Source organism: Prionailurus bengalensis, chromosome E4 (assembly GCF_016509475.1).
Source record: "Prionailurus bengalensis isolate Pbe53 chromosome E4, Fcat_Pben_1.1_paternal_pri, whole genome shotgun sequence".
Taxonomy (NCBI): domain Eukaryota; kingdom Metazoa; phylum Chordata; class Mammalia; order Carnivora; family Felidae; genus Prionailurus; species Prionailurus bengalensis.
The window spans coordinates 25,471,397-25,486,577 of NC_057360.1; the positions used below are offsets into that span (position 1 = coordinate 25,471,397).

The 15,181-nt window shown below is 44.2% G+C and overlaps 1 long non-coding RNA gene across 1 annotated transcript in view; it reads right to left on the reverse strand.

The window, feature by feature from the left end:
- The window catches only part of LOC122475751, a 56,980-nt gene extending 42,176 nt beyond the window's left edge, over positions 1–14,804 (reverse strand). The window contains exons 1-3 of the long non-coding RNA XR_006295300.1: positions 11,108–14,804; positions 10,891–11,012; positions 4,694–4,776 (exon numbers count right to left, since the gene is read on the reverse strand). This is a non-coding gene — a long non-coding RNA (uncharacterized LOC122475751). The remainder of the gene's footprint in view (positions 1–4,693; positions 4,777–10,890; positions 11,013–11,107) is intronic.
- Between the last annotated feature and the right edge of the window lie 377 nt (positions 14,805–15,181).

Consider the following 15,181-nt stretch of genomic DNA (forward strand, 5'->3'; position numbering starts at 1 on the left):
TTGTTAACAAAGAGAAAACCCAGTTTTAATTTTGCATCGGTGTACTTTTGGTATGAAAACTCATTTACTTAAATTTACTCCCATCTTGAAGCAGGAACCCTCTTGCACCATTGGTGGGAATCCAAACTGGTGCAGCCACTCTGGAAAACAGTGTGGAGGCTCCTCAAAAAGTTAAAAATAGATCTACCCTATGACCTAGCAATAGCACTGCTAGGAATTTACCCAAGGGATACAGGAATGCTGATGCATGGGGCACTTGTACCCCAATGTTTATAGCAGCACTTTCAACAATAGCCAAATTATGGAAAGAGCCTAAATGTCCATCAACTGATAAATGGATAAAGAAATTGTGGTTTATATATACAATGGGATACTACTTGGTAATGAGAAAGAATGAAATCTGGCCTTTTGTAGCAACGTGGATGGAACTGGAGAGTGTTATGCTAAGTGAAATAAGTCATACAGAGAGAGACAGATATCATATGTTTTCACTCTTATGTGGATCCTGAGAAACTTAACAGAGGACCATGGGGAAGGGGAAGGAAAAAAAAAAGAGGGAGGGAGCCAAACCATAAGAGACTCTTAAAAGCTGAGAATAAACTGAGGGTTGATGGGGATGGGAGGGAGGGGAAAGTGGGTGACGGGCATTGAGGAGGGGATGAGCACTGGGTGTTGTATGGAAACCAATTTGACAATAAATTTCATATTAAAAAAGAACACACACAGTACAAAAAATTTACTCCCATCTTAGCCAGTATTAACCAGATATAAATTTCCTTTTCAAAGATTTTTTCCATAAACCGTTTACAACTTTCTTTTTTACACTAAGGCTTTGTCTCATGTTCTCTCTCTTTTCCAGCCTCTGTTTGGAAAAACTTACTTTTTTCTCCCCTCAACAAAAGTGCATTTCCATTTTTCATACCTTCTTTTAACTGAAAGCATACATCCTCCTTTTTTATATGGAGATGTTTCCTTTCTTATTTCTAGCAGCTTTAACCACACATATTAATTAGCATATGTGCTGCCAAAGTGAGGACTCATATTAATTAAAATTCTTAACTCTTAGAAACTAATTTCTAGTGAGATCTTAGTAGTAACCAATTATAAACTGTTACACCTGCTTTTTTTTGATTGGCAAATTTATGAATACATTTTATTCTAGAAATATGTGCTTCTTCATAGTACGATCTTTCAAATAAACATAAAACATGTCTACTCACAAACCCAAAATGTATCTTTATTATTTTTTTTAAGTTTATTTACCTATTTTGAGAGACAGAGATAGAGAGAGCGAGCTCAGGGAGAGAGAGAAACCCAAGCAGGCTCTGTGCTGTCAGCACAAAGCCCAACAAGGGGCTTGAACTCACCAACCGTGAGATCATGACCTGAGCCAAAATCAACAGTTGGATGCTTTAACTGAGCCATCCAGGCACCCCCTCTTTAGTTTCTTTTAATTGGGAAGACCAAAGTAGATAAACCTACATTCAGTAATTAATGTTTCACTATTTTATCTTATTTGGAAATAATGTGGATATTCAATGAATTTAAATTATCACCCAACTTAGCAAAATTGTATAGTTCCAGGTTACCAAAAATTTTTGGAAGCTATTTAAAAAAATTTTTTTTAATGTTTATTTATTTTTGACAGAGAAAGAGAGAGAGAAAGAGCATGACAGGGAGAGGCAGAGAGAGGAGACACAGAATCGGAAGCAGGTTCCAGGCTCTGAACTGTCAGCACAGAGCTCAAATGTGAGATCATGACCTGAGCCGAAGTTGGAGGCTTAACCAACTGAGCCATCCAGGCACCCTGGAAGCTATTTTTAAGTATGCATACCATAAAATACCATTGTTGTTTTTTAATCTATAAATATTTATATTACTTACATCTATTTAAATCCTTTGCTCCCAAGAATTATGTTTAGATTACCCACAAAAACTTCATGAGACATTAGACAAATTATTATTCTAAGTTATTTTTTGCTGACAAATTTTGTTACAGGGATAACATGAACTTATTTAATAAACCTGGATAGAATAAAAGTATTATATTTAATACTGATAACTCTAAAGACATATCTTTTTTTTTTTTTAAAGACAGGTCTATTTTCAATAAACCAACAATCTTAAATTAGTTTTAATACTAAATATTTTCCCAGATCATATAAACCTAAAATTCATTTGTTAGTGTTTCTATTTTTGAGAATTTTATGAATATTGGATTTATATAAGTGTTTAAATTTTTTAAGCCAAGTAAATGGATTTCCTTTGTGAATTAATTTTGGCAATACCTTCCAGAGGGAGAAAAATACCATATATATAATGTATATACATACACATGTGGAGATGACTTTTAAGATTTTTCTTTGTCCCTGGAAGTAACCTCAAGAAGGCTGTGCTGGTAGAGTTTGGGCACAAGATCCCTTTCAGCTGTGTGGATTTTAAAAAGGCCTCTATGCCTTTTTTCCTTCAAGCTCACATGACTGTGGACTGTTTACGTTTCAAAGACTTGGTAAGATTTCTAACTTTGGGGAACAGAGAAAGAATGCATTTTTTTTTCTAAGAGTTTCAGGGTAATTGTAATATACCTTTTAGAAGTACAGGACAATTTTGCTTCAATATCCTCATCTTTATCTACAGCATTTTGAGAGAAATAGGTGAGGTTTGGAGGTTAGTAAAGATACATTAGTAAAGAGTTACATTTCTGGTTTTGCAGAGATTTACAAGACAAAGACAGGTTTTTTAATTGCCCCCAAAGACCTGAATTACAGCCTAAGTATTAGGGGACTGACTCACCTTTTTAATCAAACTTGCTACTTTATAGTAGAGGGATTTTTAACTAAAATAGGTATCAAAAGACTTATGCCTTTGTAAGGTCTGTATAGAGCATTTCAACAAAAGCCTTGTTTCTGAATACACAATTCAACATTGGTTTCTATTAGTCCCGAAACGTGGCCTTCTGTTGATCTTTTGTAGGAGATTTTGGTCGCCTGTTTTATCTGTGAGGAGAATGTTGAGAATGGCCATTAATTTTTCTAATTCCTAATTGAGTAAGATCTTCTGAAAGTGGAGGTAAAGGGCTGTATAATCTAAAAGATCTGCTGTTCAGGGGACATGAATTTCATTTTGGTGGGGGTCTAGGATACATCTGTGAAGGACATTGCATAGGAACGTCTGAAGCTGGCAGAGCCAGATAACAGGGCCCTGAACAGTAGGCACAAAGCCAGCCTTACTACCAGTCTCAGGAGCTTGTATTAAATTCATTTCCTCGCTTTCAGCATTTATATGAGAAACCTGTACACTTTGAACCTAGAGATCAGTCCAGAGCACTCCCTGTAAATCATGTAGAGAAAGGGAAGTTAAAACAGGCAGATGACACCAGATTGTGAGAAGGGAAATTGACATTAGGTGCGGACATTACTTTCTGTGTTAAGTCTAATTTCTTTTCTTTCATCTTATCAAGGGAATCCCTAAGGCTAGCTGTCATACTTACTTATAAGACAATATTGAGAGCTCTATAAGGATTTTTTTTCTTTCAAATATAGCCATTTTGAAGGATCCATTGTCCAGCCATTGACAAGTATCTTACTTATCATCAATAGCTACCCATAAGCCTTTTTATGGAATGACCGGGAGGCAATTTTCCAGGCTTAGACCATGGATGCCAGAGGTATCCCTGGAGAGGGCATAGATGATGTGGACCCAAAGATCCAAAAGTTTACTACCAAAAATAGTTTAAGAAAGCAAAAGCCTTTGTTGTACTGGCTTACTACTGGGTGGTGTAGTGAACATGGTGTCTTTGGTCCCAGGGAAACTTGAGACACCCCCAATCACAGACCTGCTAACTTGTGATGCTGGGCACATGCTACTGATACGTTTCCAGCACCAGTAAACAACAAAGGTTAAGATTATAAAGGTCCCTAAAGGGCTGGGACTTCTTGTTTATTTTTTTGAGAGAGAGGGAGAGAGAGAGAAAGAGAAAATGTGACTGGGGGAGGGACAGAGAGAGAATCCCAAGAAGGCTCTGTGCCACCAGCACAGAGCCCAAGGCTGGGCTTGAACTCATGAACTGTGAGATGATGACCGGAGCCGAAATCAAGAGTCGGTTGCTTAATTGATTGAACCACCCAGGGGCCCCAAGGCTGGGACTTCTTATGAGAAATTCTCCTGAGAGCTAGCATCAATACTGCTAGCAATTATGTGTCCTGAAACCCTGGTCGGTTTCATCAGCCACTAAGGTACACCCAAGTAAAAGGTACACCGAAGTAAATATACCCTCCTGATGGTGGAGACCAGAGAGAATATTCTCACAGGTCACAAAGCCAGGCTCTTAGGACATAGAACAAGGCGAAATGAAAAACCTCATCCAGTTTTTACATATAGGAACCACAGCAAAATTTGTCTAAACAGACTCCAGCCTTATGAGAATCATGAACTCTCCACTTTGTGAGGTTGGTTCAAACAGAAGGCTGATAGATCCCATACCTGCCTTCCTCTATGGCAATTCCTTTTTATGACAAATGATACGAATACAAAGAAAAACTGTGACCATCTCTGGAAGAAAACCAAGGGTATGCTACCAATTTACCAGAGTTGCTAAGCCCAAGGAACTAGTTCCATGAATATTTTCTCCTGCTGATCTAAATTTAGAGAGTAAAAGGACTCTCCCAGGGGCGGATATGGCAAGAATTCCTACCTTTTGCTGGCTTTTTGTCAGATGTCCCAGGATCTCTCAGCTGCAGCAGTATCCCGCTAGGAAAGTTTATCCTGCCAACTATGCTGACTGTTGTGGAGGAAAAATTTTTTCTATTATTCAAGATTCTTCTAGCTGGCCTAAGAATTAAATGGACATATGACCGATTAACAGAAGATAACACAAAATTTAATTAACTGTGCATGGAGGCTCAGTACTAAAATTGAGACCCAAAGAAATGACTGAGCAGGTAGCTTTCATATTACAATAAACTTGAGGAAATGACAGTAAAAACAAAATTTATGTCTGAGACCTTCAATTAGTAAGGAATTCTAAACAGAATTTGGGCTGGGGTAGTAATTAGTAAAAGTAACAATGTTTATGTAAATAGCCTTTTGTGCTCTAAATTCACTATTTCTGGTGTTAATGATCTCTTTCTACTTTCTGTACAGGAAGGGTATCTTTCACATGAGAGATCTATTTCCTGCTTTCTTGAGACAAGAGGGGCTTTGGGTGTTCTTCTTGCACTGGCTATTTATTAAATGACTTCTAATTCAAAATGATCAATATGCCAAAATGGCACATTTTGGGGCAGACTACCCCTGACCCCCATATGCACATTTGTGAAGATTAGGACTTAGAATGAGGCAGATGCCATGGACCCTCAAGAGACTGCTCTTTAGACCAGGATACTCCAGACACTGTTCAGTTCTAGGTCTTTGGCTTCCCAGACCTGTGCAGCAGGCATGTACGTGGTATGCGTTTTAACAGCCACTTTTTGCAGCTGGGCCCTCCGGTGTGGAGGCTGGGCTGGTCTATACCACCTATATAGCCTCCAGGGAAGGCGGAACCTACCTTCAAAACCTTCTGAGGCATCAACTTTAAATTGTAAGCAGTCAGTCTACATCTGACTAGCCGCTCTGATGAGGACCCAATTTTTTTCAGCAATCAAGGCACGCAGGTGTCTCTTACTGAAGGATACCCCTGCCAAACTGCCCAGCCTCACCCTGGAAAGGCATCCAGTTTCCTCCAACCATAACTTCAGGGGGAATATGCGCATTAGTGATGATTAAGGCTTGGAATTAGGCAGATGCTTTTAATCCACAAAAGCCAACATGCCATCTTTCAATACTTGGTCTGTTCCAGGTCTCTGGCTGTCCTGACCCGCATGGCCCACACATATGCTGTATGTCCCCCCGCCCCACAATATCCAGTCACAGGAATCCAAGGCCTTCCAGGCACGTGAAGCTCAGGCTAGTCCTCAACATCTGCATAGCTCCCTGGGTGGAAGAATCCCTTACCTGAAAGTTTTTCTGAGGAGGCAGCTTTAAACAGAAAGGCAGTCCACATTTGGACTGGCTCTCTGATGAGGTTCCAGATTTCCCTAGCAATCAAAGGTAACTGGTGTCTCCTATCGGAGGACATCTGGCCATCTGCCAGGACCTACCCTGGTAAGGCAGGACATCTTACTTCTGATCTGCCTTCATGGGAAATATGAACATCTGTTTAAGTTTGAGCTTGGAAATAGATACCTTGTACCCTAAACAGCCCCCTCATGTGACTGGGCTTGTGCCCATATTTTTCCTGCAACAGGTTCCTGGCTACCCTGACATGTACAGCCTGCGATGTGCAGTATGTACCCACCTGTCAGCCTTGGGTAGCTGGGGCACTGTAGGCCTCTGCAGCTCCAAATGGTCCTCATCCACTTGCATTACAGGGCAGAGTGTGCAGAATCCCAAAAAGTCTTTCTGAGGCATTAGCTTTAAGGGTGGAAAGAGCTCCCATTTGGACCAGCTATCTGACGGGGTCCTGGGCTTACCAACAAGCAAGGCTCCTAGATGCCTTTAGTAAACGTTTCCTAGTCAGGCCACCTGGCTCAGTCTTGGCAGTCCAGATTAATAGTTTTATCTTCAAGGAAAACATGCAAATTTGTGTAGGTTAGGGTTTGCAATAGGCCAGATGCCATAGACTTCCAAAAGCCCATTCATGAGACCGGGATTCTCCAACATTGCCTAGGTCCTGGCTTCCTTACCTGAGCATCCCATGTATGCTCAGTATGTCTCCTGTCATCTAGACTTGGTCAACCAGAACCCTCTAGTCCTGTGGAGCTTTGGTCAGTGCCCCATCTTCAAAGCATTCAGTGTGGTGATAGCTCATCCCAAAACGTATTTCCAAGGTTCCATCCTAAACTGGCATTGTCAGTCCCCCTTTGGACTGGCTACCTGATGGGATCCTGAGTTTCCCGAGCTATCAAGGCTCCCAGGTATATCTTTTCAGAGGGCACTCCAGAAATCCCACCTGATTCCTCCAGCTGTGCCCTCAGTGGCAATATGCACATTTGTGTAGCTTAATGCTTGGAATTAGACAGATGCCAGGGACTGCCAATAACCCATTCTTATGACCCAGTGTCCCCAGACACTTGCCCTGTTTTAGGTCCCTGGCAAGCCTGACCTGTGTGCCTACACATGTGCAGTATGTATCCTGTCAGCTGTCCATGGGCAACCCAGGCGCTCCAGAACTGTGGAACTAAGGCCCCTCTACAACTACCTGCATAGCCTCAATGTTGGAGGGAGCCCATTTCATGAAAATTACGGAGGTGGCTGCTGAAATGAGATAGTTCCCATGTGGACTTAATGTCTGCTGGGGTCCCAGTCTCCTACACCAATCAGGGCTCCTGGGTATCTCTTATTTGAGGGTATCCCACAGCACCCTACTTGGTTCTACCCTTGAAAGGCAAGCCAGATTCTTCCATCTCTATATTTAGTGGGAATATGCACTTTCTGTGTAGGTTAGGGCTTAGAATTAGGGAGATGCCAGATACCCTAATTCCACACTCTTGTGACCTGCCCTTTGCCAAATCTTGCCCTATTTCAGGTTCCTGGCTACCATGACCTACATGATCCACACATGCACAGTACATGCCCTGAAAGTCACCCTTGGGTACTTGGGGCCCTCCAGAACTGTGGAACTAAAATTTATTTCCAACCATTGCATTTCAAACATACATTTAAAACACTGGTGGAAGGAGCTCATTTCCTGAAAATGGCCCTGAGGTGGGCATTAGTTACTTCAGTCCCCATTTAGACTTACTGTCCACTGTGGTCCCTGACTTTTATAGTAATCAAGCCTCTAAGAGGCATCTTATTGGAGGATACCCTGGCTAGGTAACCTTATCCAGCCATGGCAAGGCAAGCTGCATTACTCTAGCTTTGCCTTCCGTGGGACATTGTGCTGGGTTAGGGCTGGTAATTAGGCAGATGCCATGTAACCCAAGAGCCTGAACCTATGAGCTCCCCTCCCTGGATGCTTGCCCTGTTCCAAATACCTGGACACCCTGACTTGGGGGAGACACACATGCATAATTGTATCCTGTAAGCCAGCCTTGAACAGACTGGACTTTTCAAGTTTGTGAAACCCTGGCCAGGCCCCAACCACAGTGTAGAGGGAGCCCACCTTTTGAAAAACTGCTTTAATCAGAAAGCTGCAAATGGGTGACAGTCCCCATGTGAACTTCCTGCCTGTTGGATTCAGGGCTTCTCTAGGATCAGGACTCCCAGGTGTCTCTCAAAGGAGGATCCCCGTCCTGCTGGCATGGCTGTTCCATGGCAATGCAGTTGAAAAACTTACAGCTCCGCCTCCTGGGGGAATATTCCAGAATGGGTAGGTTGTCGTTGCACATTAGGCCAATGCCTTATAACCCAGAATGCCTCCTCCTGTGACCCAGCCTCTCCTGACACTGCCCAGTTCAGGTAGCTGACTGCCTTCACTTTCACAGCCTGTGTACTTCTCACTCTGTCAGTGAACTCTGGGCTGTAAAGGGCTCTCCAGGCTCTGAAACTCTGGCTGGAATCCGACTACCTGAATGGCCTCAGGATGCAAGGAACCTTGAAAATCTGTCTGAGGTGGCAGCTTTAACCTGGTGATGGTCTGCCCCATGTGGACTTGCTGCCTGATGTGGTCCCAGGCTTCTCTAGGAACAGAACTCCCAGCTGTCTCCCATTGGAGGACACCCTGTCCTGCAGGCATGGCCCTTCCCTGGCAGGGCATTTGGAAAACCTCTGACTCTATCTTCAGAGGGAATATTAAACAATAGGTAGGTGCCCTTGTGCCTTAGGTTTATGCCTTGTTCCCACGGTAGCATCCCTCCTATGACCAGCCTCCTTGTCAGTCATTGCCCAGTTCCAGGTCCCTGGCTATTTTACTTTGTGGAGCTCATGCCAGTGCACTTCATGTCACCTGGCCTTGGGATGCAGGAAACACTCCAGGCCATAACGCAACCACCTCAATGGTTTAAGGAGGCTTGAGGAGTGTGGAGGGAGCACTCCCCCCCCCCCAGGCTGTCCTGAGGTAGCAACTTCAATCCAGCAATAGTCTGTCCCTATTTGGACTGGCTGGCTGCCTGATGTGGTCCCAGGCTTCTCCAGCAATCAAGACTCCTGGCCATCCCAACCAGTCATGCCCTGGCAAGGCAGTCCAGATTTCCCCATCTGTACCTTCAGGGAGACTATGTACATTTGCATAGGTTGAACTTTGGAAGAAGATAGAACCCAGGTACCCCTACCCAGCTCATGTGACCCAGACTCCCCTGACACTTGCCCTGTTACAGGTCCCTGGATACTCTAACTTGTGGGGTTTGCACATATGCGATAAACCCAGAATGTCCCCTTTGTGCACCCAGGGCTCTCCAGGCCATCCCTAACTACCTGCATTACTCAAGGGTGGAGGAGGCCTATCACGTCAAAATCATCTGAGGCGATTGCTAAAATAAGTGACAGACCGCATGGAGACTTCATGTCAAACACCCCCTGGGCTTTTACGGCAACCAATCCTCCCAGGTGTCTCTTATGGGAGAACATCCCAGCCAGCAGTGCCTCCTCCAACCCCCCCCCCCCCCCAGCCAACCCAGGCACAGCACTTAAGATCCCTCCAGCCCTGCCTTCAGGGGGGGTTATTTGTATTTGTGGAAGTTAAGGGTTGGAATTAGGCAGAATCCAGCTACCCCTGTGAAACTGAGTAAAGGAAACCTTACTAAATATTCAGGGGCATCCCTGAAGAGGGAGCAGCCTGCATAACCAGCAAGGGGAAGGAAGAGAACTCTTATCTCAGCAAGGGAGGACACTTTCCACATAGGAGTTTCTTTCCTGCATTTGAGGAAGGAAGAGCTCTCCCCACCCAGCAACAGTGCACTGACCACCTCTTACAGCCAATGAGAAACCATCACAACCTTGAACTTTCCTCTAATGAAATTTTGTTCAAAAACCCTCCCCAGTTTCTTCCTAAAACCTAATAAAAGCTGACCTTCCTTTTGTCTCTTCCAACTTGCCTGTGGCTTGCCATCGTTTGCTTGTCCTGAATTGTAATTCCTCTGCTATTCCCAAACTCATTTTGCTAGCAAAATAACTTGCAATTTTATTTTTTTGTTGACACCCCCAATAGCCCCCTCCTGTAACCCTGTTCTGTGGAATATTACCCTGTTCCATGTCCTGGGCTGCCCTGACCTTCAGGGCCTGTGCACTTACAGTCCCCACCCCCGGTCTTGGGCTTCAGAGGGCTACACTGACCTATGCAGGCTGCTCAGGTGTGGCCTGCATGCTGCCAGCTGGTATAGTGCTGCCCAGGGCACTCCAGGCCTGTGGAGCTCTGGCCAAACTTCAGCCACCTCAGTCGTCTTACGGTGGATGGTGGCCACCACCTGAAAATCTTTCTGAAGCCCCAGCTTACAGTGGTGACTGTCTGTGCCCTTTTGGACTGGCTGCCTGCTGGGGTCCTGGGCTTCTCCAGTAATCAAGTCTCTTAGGTGTCACTTACTGGAGATTCCCTAGCCATCCTGCTGGGCCCCACTCAGGCAAGGCAGTCCTGATTCCTCTAGCTCTGTCTTCAGGCACAAGATATGTGCATTTATGTAGGTTAAGGCTTGCATTAGGCACATGCCAGGTACTTGCAAGTACCTGTGTCCTGGTGGACAGGCCTCACATGACACTCACCCTTTTACAGGTCCCTGGCTACCCTCACCTGGTGACCCACACATGCACAGTCCCCACCCTGTAAGCATCAAGTAGATTAGACCCTCCAAGCTTGTGAACCTCTGGCCAGGCCCCAATCACCTACATAGTCTTCAGCATGGAGGGAGCTCATCTTCCAAAAATTGCTCTGAGCTGAAAGCTGCAAATGGGTGATAGTCAGTCCCTATGTGGACTTACTGCCTGATGGGGTCCTGGGCTTCTCTAGGGACCAGGACTTCAAGGTGTCTCCAAATGAAAGGTAAGCTGTCTTGCTGGCAGGTCCCCACCCGGGCAAGGCAGTTGAAAACATCCAGCTCTACCTTCAGAGGGAAAAATCGCACAATGCATAGGTAGGTTTTATGCATGAGGTCGATGCCTTGTACCCCCAATCCCCCCTCCTGTGACCCAGTCTCACCTGATATGCTCTGTTCCGGGATGCTGGCAATTATGACCTGCCAGCTGTAATGTACATTCCACACCGTCTGCCAGCTTTTGGCTGTTGGAATCCTCCAGGCCTGTGAGGCTCGAACCAGTTGCCTATCACCTGATAGCCTTCAGGGTGGAGAGAGCCCACACCCCCCCCAAATTTTTCTGAAGCCCTAAGTTAAACTGGGAACTGTCAGGCCCCGTTCGAACTGTCTGAAAGGGAGCTGACTTCTCCAGCAATTAAGGATCCCAGCTGTGTCTTATAAGGGGGCATTCCAGCTGGTCCTAGTAAGGCCGTCCAGATTTCTCCAGCTCTGCTTAAAGGGGAAAATACACATTTGTTAGGTGAAGCCTTATAATTAGACAGATGCCTGGTACTTCTAATAGTCTGCTCTTGTGACCTGGCCTTACAAGACACTCACCTTTTCTCAGGTCCACATCATGCACAGCCCACATCATGAGGAGTATGTACTCCATTAGCTGTCCTTCAGCAGCTGGGGCCACTAGGCCTTTGGAGCTGAGACCCATCCCCAACCACCTGCACAGTCTCAAGGGTGCAGGGACCCAACACCCTGAACAGCCTCTGAAATGGGAGCTGGGCAGAGCCCATGAAGACTTAGTGTCGGCTGGGTTCTGGGGCTTCTGCAGTAATCAAGGTTGCCAGGTGTCCTTATTAGAGGATACTCTAGCCAGACCACTGATTAAACCTGATCAGGCACTCCAGATTACTCCAGATCTGCCTTCAGTGAGAACGTCTATTTGTGTAGGTGAAAGTTTGGGATTAGGCACATGTCCGTTACCTCCAAAGCCCCCTCAGGTGACTGGGTCTTGCCCAACATTGCCCTGTTCCATGTCCCTGGCTTTACCTGTGTAGCCTGTACATGCGCATTATGCACCCAGAAGCTGGACTTGGGCAGACGCAGCTCTCTAAACTTGTCAAACTCCCTCCAGGCTCCAATCACCCTCATAGCTTTTAGCATGGAGGGAGCCCACCTTTCAAAAATCACCCTGAGTGAAAGCTGCAAATGGGCAATGGTCCCCATGTGAACTTGCAGCCAATGGTGTCCTAGGCTTCTCTAGGGACCAGGACTCCCAGATACGTCTAAATGGAGGATATCCTGTCCTGCCAGTGTTCCCTCCCTGGCAAAGCAGATGGAAAACCTTCAGCTCTGCCTTGTGGGGAAAACTCCATATGGGCTCGTAGGCCGTGCATATTAGGCTGCTGACTCATACTCTGAATAGCCTCATCCTGTGACCTGGCTTCCTTCAACATTGCCTCATTCCAGGCTATCCTGACGCATGCAGTGGGCACATGCAGTCCACGCCTCATCAGCAGGACTAGGGCTACAGGGGATGCTCCAAGCCTGTGAAATTCTGTTCAGAACCCAGTCACCTGAATTGTCTCAGGGTGTAGGGAACCCTCCACATGAAAGTCTTTGTCAGGAGGCAGCTTTAAATTTGTGACAGGTTGTGCTCATTTGGATTGGCTATCTGATGGGGGTCCTAGGCTTCTCCAGCCTCCCAGGTATCTATCATCCAAGGATATTATTCCCGGCCCCCAATGGCCAGACAGTCCAGATTCTTCCAGCTCTGCCTATGTTGTGTATTGGTTTGGTATGATGTCAAGTCCACTTGTTTATGAGAAGGACAAACTGTTTTCAGAGGTAAAGTTGTTTTGATATAAGAATGAAGGAAGTTGTGTCAGGACATCATCATCTCATCTGTTCTCGCCCATCAAAACTCAGCAACTAAGCTGCTGAGGGGCCTGGCTGGCAGCTTATCAATGAAAACAGATGATGTAACTGTCAAGGAGACATGAGACCATAAATAATGAGAGCTGTGGGGACTATTGGAGAATGCTTGCTCTGAGCAATCATAAACTTTGCTGATTTAAAATAGTTCCCAAAGACCCTGAGACAATTAGTTTCTGCCCCCAGTAAAGGCAACTCTCTTAAAAGCAGGGGCAAAGCCAAGTAGCATCTTAGGGAAGATCATCTTGCCAAACAACACCTGTGCCCTTGTTCCCTAGCAACAAGCTCTAGCAACACAGAACTTTTTTGCACTGACTTCTGGATGTCAGTTTTCACTTGACTAAGCCTCTCTTGAGTGTCAACTCCTATAAAGTATTAAAAAGAGAAATCCAAAATGGAGTCCTTTGCCCCCAACAACAACAAACCAAGATTTAGTTACAATTTCACCCTATCCCAGGAATGTGACCTTTTATTTATTTTTAAAAGTACTCTCTAACACCCATCATGGGGCTCTAACTCATGATCCTGGTATCAAGAGTGGCATGTTCTTCTGACTGAGCCAGCCAGTTGCCCCAACAATGTGACCTTTTAAAAGTGAATCTGGGGGTACCTCGGTGGTTCAGTTGATTAAGCCTTGGACTCTTGATCTCAGGGTCATGAGTTCAAGCCCAAGCTGGCCTTCATACTGGGTGTGGAGCCTACTTAAAAAAAATTAAGTCAATCTGAAATTTCCTGATCGGCATCAGTGAGGTGATCTGCATGATAACAAACCCTGCTGGTCCCTCCCCACTTCAAAGAAGCTTTCCTGGCCTGAGACTAAACTTTCTTTCCTTTTGCTGATAATTTCCTTGCCCCATTCTCCCTCCTATAAAAACCTTCCATTTGTACAACTCCTCAGAGCATCTCTCTACTTGCTATTTGTGATGCTGTTGGATTCATAAATTGCTTAATAAAATCAATTAGATATTCTAATTTACTCAGTTAACTTTTTTTTTAACAAAAGTATGCCTCAACTAAATTTGGACTTTATTCCTATCATCTCCCTTTTCCTGGGAAAATAGTGTGGTTCATTTATCATTGGTTCGGGCTATAGCATTTCTTTATTGGCTTTATTAAAAGACATTACTACCCTGTGTGCAGGTGGCTTGTAAAATTCCCAGTGAAGCTGTGTTGAGAACATTTTTGGCAAAGACAAACTCAGTCGCTGAGCTTTAATTCACCTCCTCAAACAAAACAATTGGTATAATCTGCAACCTGAACCAAAGTAATAATAATTAACAGCAGTCATTCCTGTGAAATATGTCATATTCCATTTAAATTTAAAACAAGTGATAAATTGTAATGAATTTATATTAACAAAAATCTGAAAAAGCCCATTAATGGCTTGACAAATTTTAAACTTAAGATACTGTTTACTATTTATGGCATCTTATTGAAATTATAACCAACCTTTGAATAGACAAAATTGATAGGGCTAGTATAATTTGGATGCTAATGTTGTCCGCAACAATTATCTTATTCTGCTTTACCATAGTACGAATCATTTGGAATCTTATTAGGCATCTCTCTGATAAAACATATATTGAACATACTTGTGAAAGGCAGCAGAACAATAGCAAATATACCCGACTTACGAACCCTTCCAAAATGATCCAAGAGGTGATTTAGGGATAGAACAGATTATATATTACCATCTGAGGATCCATAGAGACCTATTGAAGACTTTGGGCAAAAGTTAAAATTAAGGAAACTCCAGATATTGGCCTGATCAACCAATGCAGTCAATTATATCTTGCATTAGAGCAAGTAAGGAAGATCTCCTAGTGCTCTTATTAGAAGCATTAGAGTAACACAGATGCAAACAGGCAGAAAGGAAAAGTACCAGCACAAACAGTTATCTCCAGGGATGCCTGGGTGGCCCAGTTAAGTGTCTGACTCTTGATTTCCACTCAGGTCACGATCTCACAGCACAGGTCTCTCTGTCCCTCTCTCTCTGCCTCTCCTGCACTCGCATACTCTCTCTCTCTCTCTCTACCAAAATAAGTAAATAAACTTAAAAAAAAAAAGTTATCTCCAGGTTAGGAAGAAACCCATACCCTTTTGCCTCTAAGGGCACCAATCTACATTTCAACCATTTTGACCCTCATAACATTAGCTAACTAGAAGCTAAAAACCCATGATAATAGACAAAATTACAACACATGATTAATATGGAACCAATCAGAGTCATTGAAGAGAGAGCTAAAACCAGATAAGAAATGACAAAAATTAGAATGGAATTCCAACAGATTTGGACACAGAAACTCAGTGGC